At 30.6% G+C, this 15,129-nt stretch overlaps 1 pseudogene across 1 annotated transcript; it reads right to left on the minus strand.

Moving 5' to 3' along the window:
* Positions 1-1,948: 1,948 nt before the first annotated feature.
* Positions 1,949-3,687, minus strand: LOC146941396 (F-box protein SKIP23-like; annotated as a pseudogene). The gene is made up of 2 exons (XR_015032369.1): positions 2,459-3,687; positions 1,949-2,252 (listed from the first exon to the last, which is right to left on the minus strand). The product of XR_015032369.1 is annotated as an F-box protein SKIP23-like (transcript).
* Positions 3,688-15,129: the final 11,442 nt, after the last annotated feature.

Genomic DNA, 15,129 nt, shown 5'->3' on the forward strand with positions numbered 1-15,129 from the left:
GCACTAGCGCAAAATCTAATGTTGACAAAGTTAACCACACTCAGGGAATCAAACTTCAACAAGAAGAGAGAAAATGTGGAGCTGATGAGCGAGCTTTAAGTCGTAATAAAGTTCCCACGACTCGTCATGGACAGCAGATGGGGTTCTAATTTTGCAATAGAAACATTTAATGAAATGACTTTGATGATCTCTAATAAGACCACCACAAACTGAAGAATGATTACGAGAATTATAAGACATGTCAACATTCAATATGAAAGAGGGAGCATGGGGAGGGTGCGAAGCAATCTTGCTTACCAAAATAATTAGGTATGGACTTGAGAAGATCTTTCACAAATAGAATTAACCATACCATTGACAAGGAATGTAAGATTAGAATGAACTTAAAAAGTAAGCAAATTATGATCCTTCAGATACTCTAAATGATTGCTGCAAAAATTAAACATTTGACTATATACTTAAGGAGCTGGAGTTTCTTAGCACTCCGACCAATAGGACCAACAGATATGAACAACTCTAAGTCAAATATATGCAGTACCACCAAGGAGGTAAATAATATAAATTACAAACTATACATGGGAAAGGTGAATTCTAGGATGGATTGCAACCTCTCCCTTGACAATGTCTAGTTCCTTTACCTCGTATTGCAATGTTAAATAAAATATTTAGAAGCAACTGGATCTTACTTTTGTCAATAAGTTAATAAATCAATATTGTAACATGAATCTTATCTTAATATAATAAACATCTGAATGAATTTGATGAAAATCAATAAACAACCAAACAATAAAAAATCAATAAACAACATAACGATGAAAAATCAACATACAATGAAACGATACAGACTACGATTTGAATCTATATAGTTGTAAAAGGTGAGATGATTCTCTCTATTCAAATACAAAACAATTGCTACGAGGTGCTTCTGTAACTAAGATAGAAGATAACATGGACAGATGTTTGGATCCTCTACGGCCCTACTAATGCTCCAACAAAATCTCAGACGAAGGATTGATCTGACGGTTTCGAGATCAAAACTTGATTGGTTAGATTAATCGAATAAGCGAGATTAGGCAGAAAAAGATGGAGCGCCAAAGAGGATCCAAGTCATGTAGGTGGTGCCATTGATTTATAATTGATAGCCTTGGTCCTAAAATTACTACCAGTAAGAACTTGATGATGATGCTAGAACCAAAGACTCTCAGAAATGGTAAACTTGGCAGGTTCAGTGGGAGAGAAATAAGGTGCCAAAACACATTTATCAGCAATCTTCTCAAAATATTGCAAGCAGCACAATGACTCTCTGAGCTGAGTTTTTCAACTCAGCACATGGTCTCATATGCTCAACACTGATCTCAAAAGCAAATTGTTGCTCCAAGAACTCACATATTGGTTAATATGACTATTTAAGATTCCTAATAATTATCTCAACAATATATTTTGGCCAGATTGATGCTTCTGAAATTAATATTTTTCAAATGTTGGTACAAATTACACTGTTGGGGAAATATCTTTTTAGTACCACGATAAGTTATGCTTATCTAATTAAATTGAGCCCTCGTGAGGTATGGGTTAGCATACTTGTATAATCAAGTTTTTTGTTTGCTACAAAATGACTTTCTGTATCATTGGCTCCTCCTTCTTTCAGTAAAATTTTGCCATTACTATGTAAAAGTACTACCAAATCCTTACTTTCATCTGCTCTTTTTAATTTTAAAAGGTTGGTTTAATAAACAAAATGCACATGATCATTTCATTCAAATGATGATACGGTAGGAGAAAAATAGGAAACTCGGCTTTGTTTTACATTACCAAGAAGAGAAGAAAATATTAGAAGATTCATTGAAAATAAATACAGAAATAAAGAGTGAGAATCAACAATAAGTTAGAAATTACTAATTAATTAGAACTCTTTATCATGTATCAAACATAAACAGTAGGAATTGAAACAAAATACCAAGTCTTCTGGAAAATAGAACAGTGTTGGATATCACTGTCATATTGCCATGACATCAATAATAGTAAAAGATTAAACCATGTCTAGGATTGAAACAAAATTATAATGTATCAAACATGAAAATTACTAGGAAATGACACAAAACCCTAAAGTCTTCAAGCTAATAGAATACTTATGGAAATCATTGTCATTTTGTCAGGACATAAGTAATGCAAGATTAAATTTGCATAGTGCCAAGTTTTTCCAATAAACCCGATGTTCTGTCTGTCTCATGTCCTCTTTCTTTCTCTTCTTCCTGTTTAAAGTAGCAAGTTATTCGGTTAAAAACCAAATGAGAAGATCCAAATTCTAAAAAAAAAAAAAATGTCATGGAAAATTCATAATAATTAAGCAAATTCATAATAACACACAAGACAGACAGAACGTTTATCTAATCTAACAGAAACCAAGCACGATAATGCATATCATATCACAATCACACTAGAATGCAAGAAAACATACTCTTTTTATCTTTTCATGAATGCAGCTTTTCACGATCCATTCCGGAGGTGGCCAAAACGAGGTGGAGTACTCAGGATAATCAGACAAAGGGGAAACCCGACATTGATCCAAGTGAAAAACACACATCCCACAAAGCATCTGGTCAAAATCGTTGAATGCATCATCACTAAAGATGACACAATTTCCTTTGACAACAGACAAATCCGAAGCAAAAGCAGAAAACGAACATCCATTCCCCAAGAACAAAACTCTATCCCCTAAACTCGCCAACTTGACCCATTTCTTCTCCTTCTCATCAAGTCTGAACACATCAAGCTTTAAACCATCTTTCACCATGGAAACCAAAACAATGAGAGTCATATATGTCTACTAGCAACAACTCACCCTCACTCTCTACCAGGAATTTCATGTCCCATCCATCCACATATTCAGCCAATAACTCGACACTATAGTCCGGTCCAAAAGCAACTGTCCTGCCAATTTTATTAACTGCACAAAACCGGTCTTTAAACATGCAGATGTCTAGAAAGTACGTTGACATGCAAGGATCGGCGTCCAACACTCTTTGCGGCAATGGAACAGTAGCGGATGGCAGGCACAGTTCAATGTGACAAGAGCGAGAGGATTTTCCCATGGCACGTGACAGCAACAACCTTTATTCCCATTGCCTTATTTTCCATTTCCTTTTTTTCTATTGCATGTTTAAAAGCTTCATCTTGTAAGTTCAAGTAATGGAATTCAAATCTCTCCTGGAGCAGTTCCATGCACAGTTGTGACTCAGTCGGTTCTGGTTCTTCTTCCATGATGAAGGAGGTTCCCAAATGGACGACATGGGAGAATTTGTTGAAGTCAAGCACGTAAGGAAAATCATAAGGGCAACTGGGCAAGGACTCACATGGGGGGAGTGGGTGGAAGAGTTGTGTTTCGCCACGTGAATTTTGGGTAATTATAATCAACCAGGGACGGAGGTTTTGTTGTTGTGGTGGTGGTTTGATGAGTAAGAGACTGTGTTTTGAGAGGAAATAGGATGATGATGGACCGTGAAACTCAAAATGTTTTATCTTGAAGGGCACTAAATTAGGACGGTGGTGATTTGAGATGGAAGAGCACCGCCACGTCGAACAAACTGATCGGAAACGAATGAGATCAAGATCATTGTCGAATCGTTGTGATATCAAATTGAGAAGATTTGCATCTAGATGACACCAGTCTGCCTCCGCTGTGGCCATGGATGCTGCTCTTCTTTTCTCCTTTTCTTTTCTTCTCTATAGCAAGAAGAAAAGAAAAAACAAACCCTAGAAAGAATTTATATTATACTAATTGAGAATACATGATTTTCATATGTAAGCATATGAAATAGAAGATATATTCACACACCACCAACTTATGAAAAACATAGATTTTACATGTTGGAGCTCAAGACCCATCACATAAAATGAATATGCAACCTTTTTATCATTTCAGATTACTCATGGGATGGGAGACAAAAACTTTTTTTTTTTTAAGTCTTCTAGTGATTAGAATTTCATATTTTTAAGGTGAATAAGTGGGGAATTCATGGTTCGAATTCCGACCTATATGTAAATCATGCAATGTCTATTATCCCTATCAAATGAGTTATGCTCACGGAGGCAAGAACAATTATGTTCTAATCCCATCTAATCAGTTTTTCTCATAATTATTTTGCTTTATGAAAAATCTACACCTTATTTGGGGGAGAAATCAAAACAAATTCATTTATGATTAAAGGATATATAATGCATGTAGGTTATTTGGGGATTAGGGGTTGTTCAAGTCATGAACTCGGAATTATCAATGAAGATAAAAGAATAATATATCTCACATTTTGTACCAAAAAATATAACAATATATCCAACATTAATGAAGGTAGATCAATGAAAGAAAAGCTACGTTGGTGTGGTTTTGGCCGGAATCCTTAGAAAAGATGATGTCTGGCGGTAGGGATGCGTAAAATGCTTCAAGTCCATGTACAAGGGTAAGAGATTTATTGCTTGTTTGGTATGCCGTTGGTAAGCCTTAGACATGCGTTTCCATTGGCAGAATCAATTATAGCACTAAAGCAACATGTTTGGTTCTCCAAATTTTGACGTGATTTTCAAGCTGAAGCAGTGATTTCTAGCTTTTGCGGTCACGGTAAGATTTAATTCTACAATTAATTGGTGTCTTCCTTTATTAGCCTTTATTTTGTGCTGTAATAGAAGTTCTTTAAAAGAACAAACGTTAACCGTCAAGGTATAGCTCAACTGAAAAGGGTTGCAATAAGAAAACAATTATTAGGATACAGATAGCTTTGGTAAATTACTGCATTTTTTTTATGTGCGTATGCATGTATATCTACTGTCAGCAACTTTGAAACATCGACCAAACAAGTGAATTAAACCAAGAACTCAAAGCCATTTTAATAACAATTTTTTATGTTAAAAGTAATCTTTTGAAGGCATATTCTTCCCACATTTCTATCATGATAGACCCAAAAAAGTTGTGCAAATGGCAGATATTACCGAAGAAGAAAATGGTCACGATGATGATGAGATAAAGAAGAACGTGGTGAGAGCTTTGCCATTTTTTAAACTATTAAGCTATGCTGACTATGTGGATTGGATTCTTATGGGTTTGGGAACTTTAGGTTCGATTGTGCATGGGATGGCACTTCCCGTTGGTTATTTGTTGTTAGGAAAAGCCCTTAATGCGTTTGGAAACAATACTAATGACATTGATGATATGGTTCCTGCTCTTTAAAAGGTACCTACTAATACTACAATAACACATTTTTATAATAATATGCCACCAGCATAGAAATATTACTTTAGTAGAGTACAAAAAATACACTAGAGTTGTTATATGCAATATAAAGATACAATGCAACCAGACCACTAACAAAGTATTCCAAATATACAATATAAAGATACAATGCAACCAGACCACTAACAAAGTATTCCAAATTACACCATTACTTCAAAGACATAATTCAGCAGAGACAACGTAAAATGGAACTTGGAGCTTTTCTTCTCTATATCTAATGTGATTTATTATGCGGTATATAAATAAAATACATGATTTTGGGTTTGTTAGTGTCATTCAAAAATATAAGAATTTATATTATACTTATTATATTGCTGCTATTATTGAAAAATAAATGTAGTTTGTTACAATATATGAAAATGGAAAATATTTATTATCTATAATTATAATTTAATTAAAATCAAAATAATTGTGATCAATATTTCATAAAAACTATTGTTCGTAATTTATACGAATTAGCGCAATATAAAAAGCAAACAGACGAGTACGGAGTGTCTGTCTGAACGCTAGTAACCATAAAAAAAAAAAGTAAATAAGGTTTTAATCCCTATAATATCAAAATATGATTTTTAGGTCCAAATTCAAGCTCTATTAACATGAATTACTCTCTCTAGGAAAGCAGGCTTCAAAAAACTTATATGTTTTTCTAATTCTCTCCATGTAGTTCATTTAATAGTAAAAGAAACACGGAGGCTCCATTATTATGCTAACCTCTTTGAAATAATTCGAAATTGTCTTGTCAAGAATTGAGACATCTTTGTTCACCACATTCTTAGAAAAAGCAACTCATATGTGGATATTCTAGCCAAGTTTTGAGCTAATCATACATGTTCATTTATGATGGTTCAGAAACTGCTACCTTATCTCTTAACATTGTTGGTTGATGTTGTAGGAGTGTACTCCCTCCGATCACATTTATAAGCAAAAAATAACTTTTTAGGTACATTGAATAATTAATGTATCTGACTTATAATTATGACCGGATACATTAATTATTTAATGAATCTAAAAAGTTGATAGCATAATTCTTGTCTTAGTCTTTTTTTCTTCTTTTTTTTCGTTTTTTCTTTTATTTTATCTCATGTAACAAAAAAAAGACCAACTTCTAAATATTAAAATTTATTTTAATTTTAATTAAATTTGAGTATCTATATAATATAAATTTACGGCCGATTCCATAGCCCTTTATGGAAATGTTTTTTCTCTTCCTATTCTTATGACACGTGGCATTCTCAAATACTCTCACCACATTCATCCTCACAAAATACTCTCACCACATTCACCCTCACAAATTTGTATTTAATGTTTATGTATAAAAGGAAGTTTTACAATTTCAAATTCTAATATTTGAAGTTAAATTAGAAATCAAACATTTCGTATTCAAAAAATACAAACTTTAATAAAATATTCTTTTTTTTAATAATCAAATAATTTAAATTAAAATATTTGAATTCAGATATTAAAATAAAACAAGTAATATCTAATTAAAATACGATTAATGGAATAATTATTTAAATATCAAAGAGATCAAATAATTGATATATGTCAAATGATAAAAATATGATTTGATTTGTCAAAAAAAAATATGATTTGATAAAAGTGTAACTTTTTAAAATAATTTAATTAGATTTGGTAGTAACCATTAATTTTTTATATAATTTAAGTTTATATTCTTTTGATTCTATTTTCAAAATATATATTGTATAATTTAAGTTTATATTCTTTTGTTTCTATTTTCAAAATATATATTGTATAGTAACATAGTAAGAATAACGTATAATAGTGGTTATTAAAAAAAACCAAATAATGTTAGATAAATTATTTTTTTGACAAATGATGTGAAACAAAATCAGAATTGATTTCAGTTGATTGTATTTGATGGACTTGCTAAAATAAACGTTAAACCTTCCCTAAAAAAATAAACCTTAAACCAAAATAAAAAATGGGAATTGGATATATTTAATTGGAGTTAGAAACGTATCATTAGTGATAAATGAATGAAATAATGTTCAATAATAAGTATAACTCCTAATATAACAAATCAACAAATTGACTCCTTATATTTTTTATTTGACATGTCAAACTGATTTTCTTTTTGAGTGAAACCGATTAAACTAATTAGATGACATTAAATTAATAGTCCTATTGATTTTTTTTTCCAGCATTTGTTTGCATTATAAAATGGTAAACATGATTTTTTTTCGAATGCAGTATATAATGATCTTGCCTCTCAATTTGACCTGCAATCACATAAAATCACATAAACATGAATTTGTAGCTTTTTTATTTGACCCAAATAAATACAGGTTATTGGAATTTATTGGTATTAAAATCAGATTAAAACTTTCTAAACTAAACAACCTATTGAGCAACTTTCTATGCGATCTGAACAAAAAAAAAACATTACGACCTATTGATTTTCTATTTTCGACTACAAACATATTGATAATAAACTTTTTTCAAAACAAAAAAAAATTATTATATATTGCTTAATAGTTAAGATATGAGCTTGCATTTGATTGGTCGAATTGAATGTGGTTATTTCTATTATTTTTTTTGTTACATTGCAAGGCTTTAACCAAACAAAAAAATAATAATATATTTTGCTTAATAGCTAAGATATGAGCTCAAATTAAATGTTGTTGTTTTACAAAATTGTCCTGAAAAATCCACCATAAATTAGACCTGTTAGCCAGCAGTTTGTTCACATTACAACTCCAATTCTGCAGTTGCCTTCATTTCTGTTTTGTTTCTTTATGTCATCTTCGTATCTCTCTCCAATCCGAATGGCTCCGAAGATTGACTTTGTTTCTGATATATCCCCTTCTTTGTGTCATTTTCTATAGAAATCTCTTATCTTTTTTAATATTCATTATATTTTTTTATTTACATTTATTATTATTGTTAAGTCTTAAGGATTTGGAATTATTTATTTTAATCACAAGAGCTTGAACAAAATTTGATATTTTGAATGCGTGTATTTTGATTTATTTTAGGTGGACATGAGCGGTGGTGCGTGGATTCAAGATATCAAAGTTCATTCTAATTGGATATAGAGGAAACAATATAAATGACTTGCAATATCTAGATTGAAGAATGAACGTCATTGAAGATCACTCCATTGTATTTTATATTTTTCTTTTAAAAAAACGTCTCTTTAGGCAGAGATTCAACATGTTCTATATTGAATAAAAGATTATTATAGTGATATCATTTGATTATGGTAATCACAGTTTATTGTATATGATTCCAAATTTACTTTCTTTTTGTTGCCTACATTTGTTACTTTTTTTTCCTTTCTAAAATTAATTTCGTTTTTCAATTAGAAATTTAGATATGGCATAGAGAATCAAGGATGGGTTTGTCATGGTCATGATGAAACAGGGTCGTATGTCTATTTTTTTTTATATATTTATCAAATAGCCTTTAAAACAATTTGGAATAAACGTGTAACAATATTAAAAAACACGTGTGATGTCTATTTTTTTTGTAAATATCTATTACAATTTTGTCTCTTTTTTTAATCACGCTATGACTTTTGATGTTTTTTTTTTTTTGATAAAGTCATTTCTTTTCTTTAGTATCATGCAATAAATACGACCTTCTATTTGGTTAAAAAATAATGTGTGTAAATGTCAGATATAAGATCATCAATATTCATCTTTCAAGAAAAAAAGATCATCAATATTCAATAACAGAAAAAAAAAATCATGGATTTGAATTTGTATAATTTTGATTCAAATATATAAATTGATGAATATTAATTGACAATTATTTTCATTAGTTGCCGCATTCATATTAATTTAATTTATGAAAAAGCAATCATTTCAAAATATAAATTTAAAATTTTTAAATCAATTTATAATTAAAATCTAATTTTTTTATCAAAATACAATAAAAATACGAAATACATATAAAAATTAAAAAATACAATCAAAATATATAAAAAAATGAACAAAATTACTTTATTGTTGATAAAATAAGTTTGATCAAATTTTTACAATTCTTGCCTGCATTAAGAGCATTTAATTGATTTAAATCGAATTGGTTTATATTTTATGAGATTCTTAATTTTCTTATCTTTTTTTGAAATGCATTAATATCCTTAAATTGATTCCGATTTTAAGAGATTCTTAAATTTCCTAAAAAGTTAGTATATTAATTTATTGGTTTCCTATACAAGTTTACGCATTAGTTAAATAGAAATAGAATAGATACAAAATAAATATATTAAAATAACTTAGAAAAAGGTTAAAATCTTAAAGATTAAGGAAAATTGGTGAAATAGTCAATTATCTTTAATGATGTATACCTATTGTTACAAGTGAAGTTTTAATTTCATTTGAGTCAGATAATTTTAATGGCGTATATGATTAATTAATTGTTGTTACAGCGGCAATTTTAATTTACACTTGATTGATGCAATCATAACATTCAAGAAGGAAATCAAAGATCAATTGAGTCAAATAAACCATGCTTCATGGGAGATATTTTGTATTTAATGCAAATGAAAAACGAAATATGTTTCTCCAATCATCTAATGTATATCATCAGGTGAAAAATTGGAATCCGATGAAAAAAGATCCTATCTCAACAATCACCAAATATATTTATCTAATGATTATAATTGCAACTACTTTTTTTTTTTTTTTACAGAATTGCAACTACTTTGTTGGTTAGTTAATCAAATTTTTTTTTTGTGTGTGTAAAATGTACATATTTTATATACCAATTTTTTTTTTCACTTTGAATCTTTGTTATTTTTAACTAAATTCCATTGATTTACTTGAATCATGTGTTTGCAGAAGGATATTTCGAGATGGTAGAATGTATTTTTTTTTAAATATAACAAACATGTTCTCAATATTTCTCTAATGTTTTTAATTCATTTTGTTATTATGATATGATGCTATAAATATGTTATAAAATATGTAAACACTTTCAATTTATTATATTAAAATTTAAATCGACATATGTACAATGTGAAGTTAGAGGTATTATTTCTTCAAGGTTTTTAATTCTTAGAATGCAACTTTTGTCATATATGACATGTCATGAAATATTTTTTCAAAAACCTTGTGCTGAGATGGTTCGTTCCAACGGAATGGTAATGACTTGAAGTAACATATAATCAACTATTGTAATTTTTTATCCAACTCTATGAGGTTGACTTCTATTATAGGTTGAATATATAATATTTGATTTTTTTATGCAGATGTTGATAGGATTGACCACGTATCTGTTGAGTTTTACAATACGATACATAAGACTCTTCTTTGCAAATTGGATGAGTTGTCTGATGGTACACTTTATCCAAGATTGACTGATGTTGTTTCTTTGTATATGATGCATGGGTCATGTGGTTATGCTAGACATAAATCTCCTCGCATGAAAGATGGCAGATTTTCAAAATATTATCCTAAGAGATTTCAAGAAACTGCCACGATAGATGAAGATGGTTAACCTAAATATAAGTATCACGATTTTGGGATAATATTAAGAAACTGATTGTCAAGTTAGATAGTCGGAACAAGTACCTTTTTAATTATGATTATGTAAGAATGCCATCTTAACATGGAATATCGTAACAAGTCTAACTCCATTAAGTACCTTTTTAATTATGTGAACTAAGGTCCTGATAAGGCAACAATAAAGATGCAAGTTGATGGTGAAAATCATGACAAATTTAAGCTAGTGGATGAAATAAATCAGTGCTATGATAGTTGATATATTTCACTCTACGAGGCTATTTGAAGAATATTTTCTTTTGATATGCACCAAAAATGGAATATTGTCCTTAAGTCGACAAATTTGCATAATGAACAGTGTTTTTCATTTGGAGATAATCGCGACATTAAGTTAATTATGGGGTATAATGAACAAGCATCCATTAGGTTTCCTATTTGGTTTCGTGGAAATTGTCAATATGAATAGGGTCGAGACCTAATATATGTTGAATTTCCAACGAGATTTACAGATATTAAGGACAATAAACAATGACATCCATGTAAAAATATTGTATTGCAAGACTTGGTTATACGCTCACATGTGTAAGTGAACTATACTACATGAGGATACAATTAATCATTCAAAAAGGTTGCATGAAATACAAATGCATAAAAATAGTTGATGGTCCTACACATGACACCTTCCCAGAAACATATTATGCTTTGAGATTACTTGAAGATGGTAAAGTGTTTATATATTGAATTACAGAATCAAGTGTTTTGGGTTTGGATCAACAATTGTGTACGTTATTTTTGACTCTGTTAACTTTGAGCATAATGACACACATTAGTGTTGCATGGGATGCAACGTGGCAACTATTGTTAGATGATATTCCATATGAATAGAGGAAGCAACACTAATGTTGTATGGGATGCCACATGACAACTATTGTTATACGAGATTATGTATGAAAGGAGGAAGCAGTTGCAAATTAATGGTTATTTCTATTCATATGTATTTTTACACTTTTTTATCATTCATTTTTGTATATACATTTTTAAAATTAATTTTTCAAATTTTATTTATAATTTGTAGATCTTCGATCCGTCACAATTATTTGAAAAATTTATGTTTAATCGATATTGAAAAGCTCCATCTACTAAACAAAATGTTGCTTAAAAAATTTAAATATATGTCATGACGAAACACTAATGATATGCCAACCTTCATGAAGAAGCTTATTGTTGATGAGCTAAGTATGACAAAGTTGAATCGGCAAAGACACATGAGGATCTACAATTTATGTTGAATTACGAACTTAGATGTGTATATGATAAGATCACGAAGTCTGTTCTTTCTGGAAGCAGTGATTTATTTTTCATATATAGTTATGGTGGTATATTAGGAAAACATTTATATGGAAATGCATGCAGCTGTTAGATCTAAAGGGATAATTTTTTGAACGTTGCTTCCGACGATATTGTAGCTCTATCATTACTGGGTGAAAGAGCTCGACACTCATTATTTACAATCATGATTGAGATTAAGAAGTCATCAATGTTAACCATGAAAAAGGATAGTCCTAGGGAAAAACTACTTTGTCAATTAAACTTATTAATTGGGATGATGCATCAATGATGCACCGCTGTTATTTTTGAGTAGTTGGCCATGGAGTACATAACATCATGTAAAAAATAGATCATCACAATAAGTATCAGCAGTTTGGTGGAATCATAATAGTTTTAGGTGGCAATTTCGGACAGACATTGCCTGTAATCAGGAAAAGATCATGACATGATATTGTTGTTTCTTCAATTAATTCACCCATTCTATATGAAAACTGCATTATGTCGAGACTTATTGTGAATATGAGTTTGGGGGTATATATTGTATTAGCAGAGCACGAAGAAATTGTAAAGTTTGGAAAATGGATACTTTCAATTAAAGGCGGTGACAACAATGCAAATGAAAATGGTGAAAGAAAGATAGACATTTTTTAACCTCATAGATTTTGCATATTTTTTTTGTTACATATTAGTTTTTGTGAGTTGAGCTCTTGAGGCTCTTATGGGTCAAGACACACCTCAAGGATCAGCGCTTACAAAGTTACTTACAATCACTCATAAAAGAGGTTCTCGGATTAACAACATGAGTTGAACCCACGACCTTGCAAGTGATTCAACTACTTACTAAATGAGGCAACTTTCAATGACATACGTTAATACAATTATATAATACTTCCTTTTACAAAAAATAGACAATATTACAATTAACTTTATAATTTATACAAACTTCACTTTAAATTTATGCTGACTTATATGACAAATAACTTAAATGTACACTAATTTTGCTCGAGAGATATTTTTTTGTGCCATTTACTTTTCAAATTTATTTAAAATAATATTTATGTTATTAAAATTTTATCGCTACGCTAATTTCCCATGCTTAGCACGGGTATCATACTAGGGGGAAAAACTTAGCACAGGGAAAACACTATGCTAATTTCCCATGTTAACGAATATATTATGTCACTAATTCTAGGTGAAGAGAAAGAGTATTTAAGCTCTGATTCTGTTTGTCGATCAGGCGAAAATTCTGATGTCTAGAGCGAGTGGTTCACAACGAAATTTCTTAACGTATTAAGAGCTCTGGAATTCCAAATCACCGGTTGAAACTAAGGGTAGGATGTCCAGTTATGCTGATGAGAAACATCGATCAGGACAATGGACTGTGTTATGGTACGAGGCTGACAGTTACAAATCTAGGGAAGAGCACGATAGTTGCTACCGTAATTACAGGAAAAAGGGCAGGTACTAGGGTGTTCATTCCCATGATGAATCTTATTCTGAGTGATCCAGGACTACGCTTCAAATTCAGGCGCAAGCAATTTCCATTGACGCTTTGTTTTGCAATGACAATAAATAAAAGTCAGGGTCAATTTTTATCTCGATTGGGAGTTTATCTTCCTAAAGCCGTGTTCACGCATGGACAACTCTATGTCGCTGTCTCTCGAGTTACTTCTAGAAAAGGTTTTAAGCTGCTTATATTGGATGAAAATAATAATGTTTGCAAGGAGACCACAAATGTTGTGTATCGTGAAGTTTTTCAAAAAGTATGATCATTGGTTATGTTTTAGAATTGTTGCTATAATTTAGAAAACTAAAGTTGTGTATTGTTTGGAAGTCATTTTTTTTAATTTCTTTGTAAAGCGTAGGGATGACAATTGGACCCAGGCCCGGTGGGTACCCGCAAAAAATACCGACAACGGGTAGGATAAAACCCCGCTTTCATGGGCCTGGGCACGGGTCCGGGTAATATCCACAGATTTAAATGGGTACGGACACGGGTAAGGGTGTTATACTACCCAGCCCCCGCAACCCACATATACGAATTTATATAATATGATAAATAATTTATTTACTTTTAGTGTACTATTAATTAATTTATTTAGGTATTTAAGCCTAAACCTAAGACTAAAAACTGCTTAACTTATTTGAAATTTTTTGGATCGTAGTTTTATTTCAATTGTGATGTTTTTTATTGTCTTTTCATAGTTAAAGTGCGGGTAATGGCCACTTAGATGCCCAAAGGGTATGGGGAAGGGTATTAAAGTTGTTTCTCACATGGGTACGAGTTCGGGTACGGACATTTTTACAAACGCGGGTATGGAGATGGGTACTATAGTACCCTACCCATGGGGTACCCATTGCCATCCCTAGGCGTACTGGTCATTACATGACATGCAATTTCTATATAAGTAGATCCTCCTGTCATTGACTTTTAATAGATGAACTTTTCAGGTATAACAATGCGCGGAACTTTTTTTTTTTCATCGGTGTTACCCTAAAATACAATATTTACATTAGACCATTGGTTTTGTAAAAAATAAAAACAAATAACAATCGGCGTTTCTGTATCCCAAACTATATTTATACACACCCGTAAAAAATTTAATGTTTGCATTCACAGACTAGGTGTATACATCTGACACTGACTATTATATAAAAAAAAATACAAATTTTTTAGGTTTTATGATTAATAAAATACGTTATGTCAACAAATAATAACATACAGTACGTCAGCGTATTTTTGCAAAAATATTACATATGCTAAGTTTAACAATGAGTACATCTTATACTACAAATAATTAGTATAAATATAAATCTAAATACTTTAATCGTTATGTGCAATGTTTAAATATTTCAAAACATATACAAAATTAAGATGATATTTTTTTCCATGTCAAATTTAAATTATAACCACACTTATAACTTTAAGATAACATAATATAAAAACTATAAATTTGATTAAAAAAGTTTTTTATTTTCCCGTGCTTGGCACGGGTCACTATACTAGTACACATAAATTTGTGTGAATAGGAAAAGTAAAAAATTAAGTGT

This window comes from Medicago sativa, chromosome 3 (genome assembly GCF_051527215.1).
Source record: "Medicago sativa cultivar Bolivia chromosome 3, Bolivia_mono, whole genome shotgun sequence".
NCBI lineage: Eukaryota > Viridiplantae > Streptophyta > Magnoliopsida > Fabales > Fabaceae > Medicago > Medicago sativa.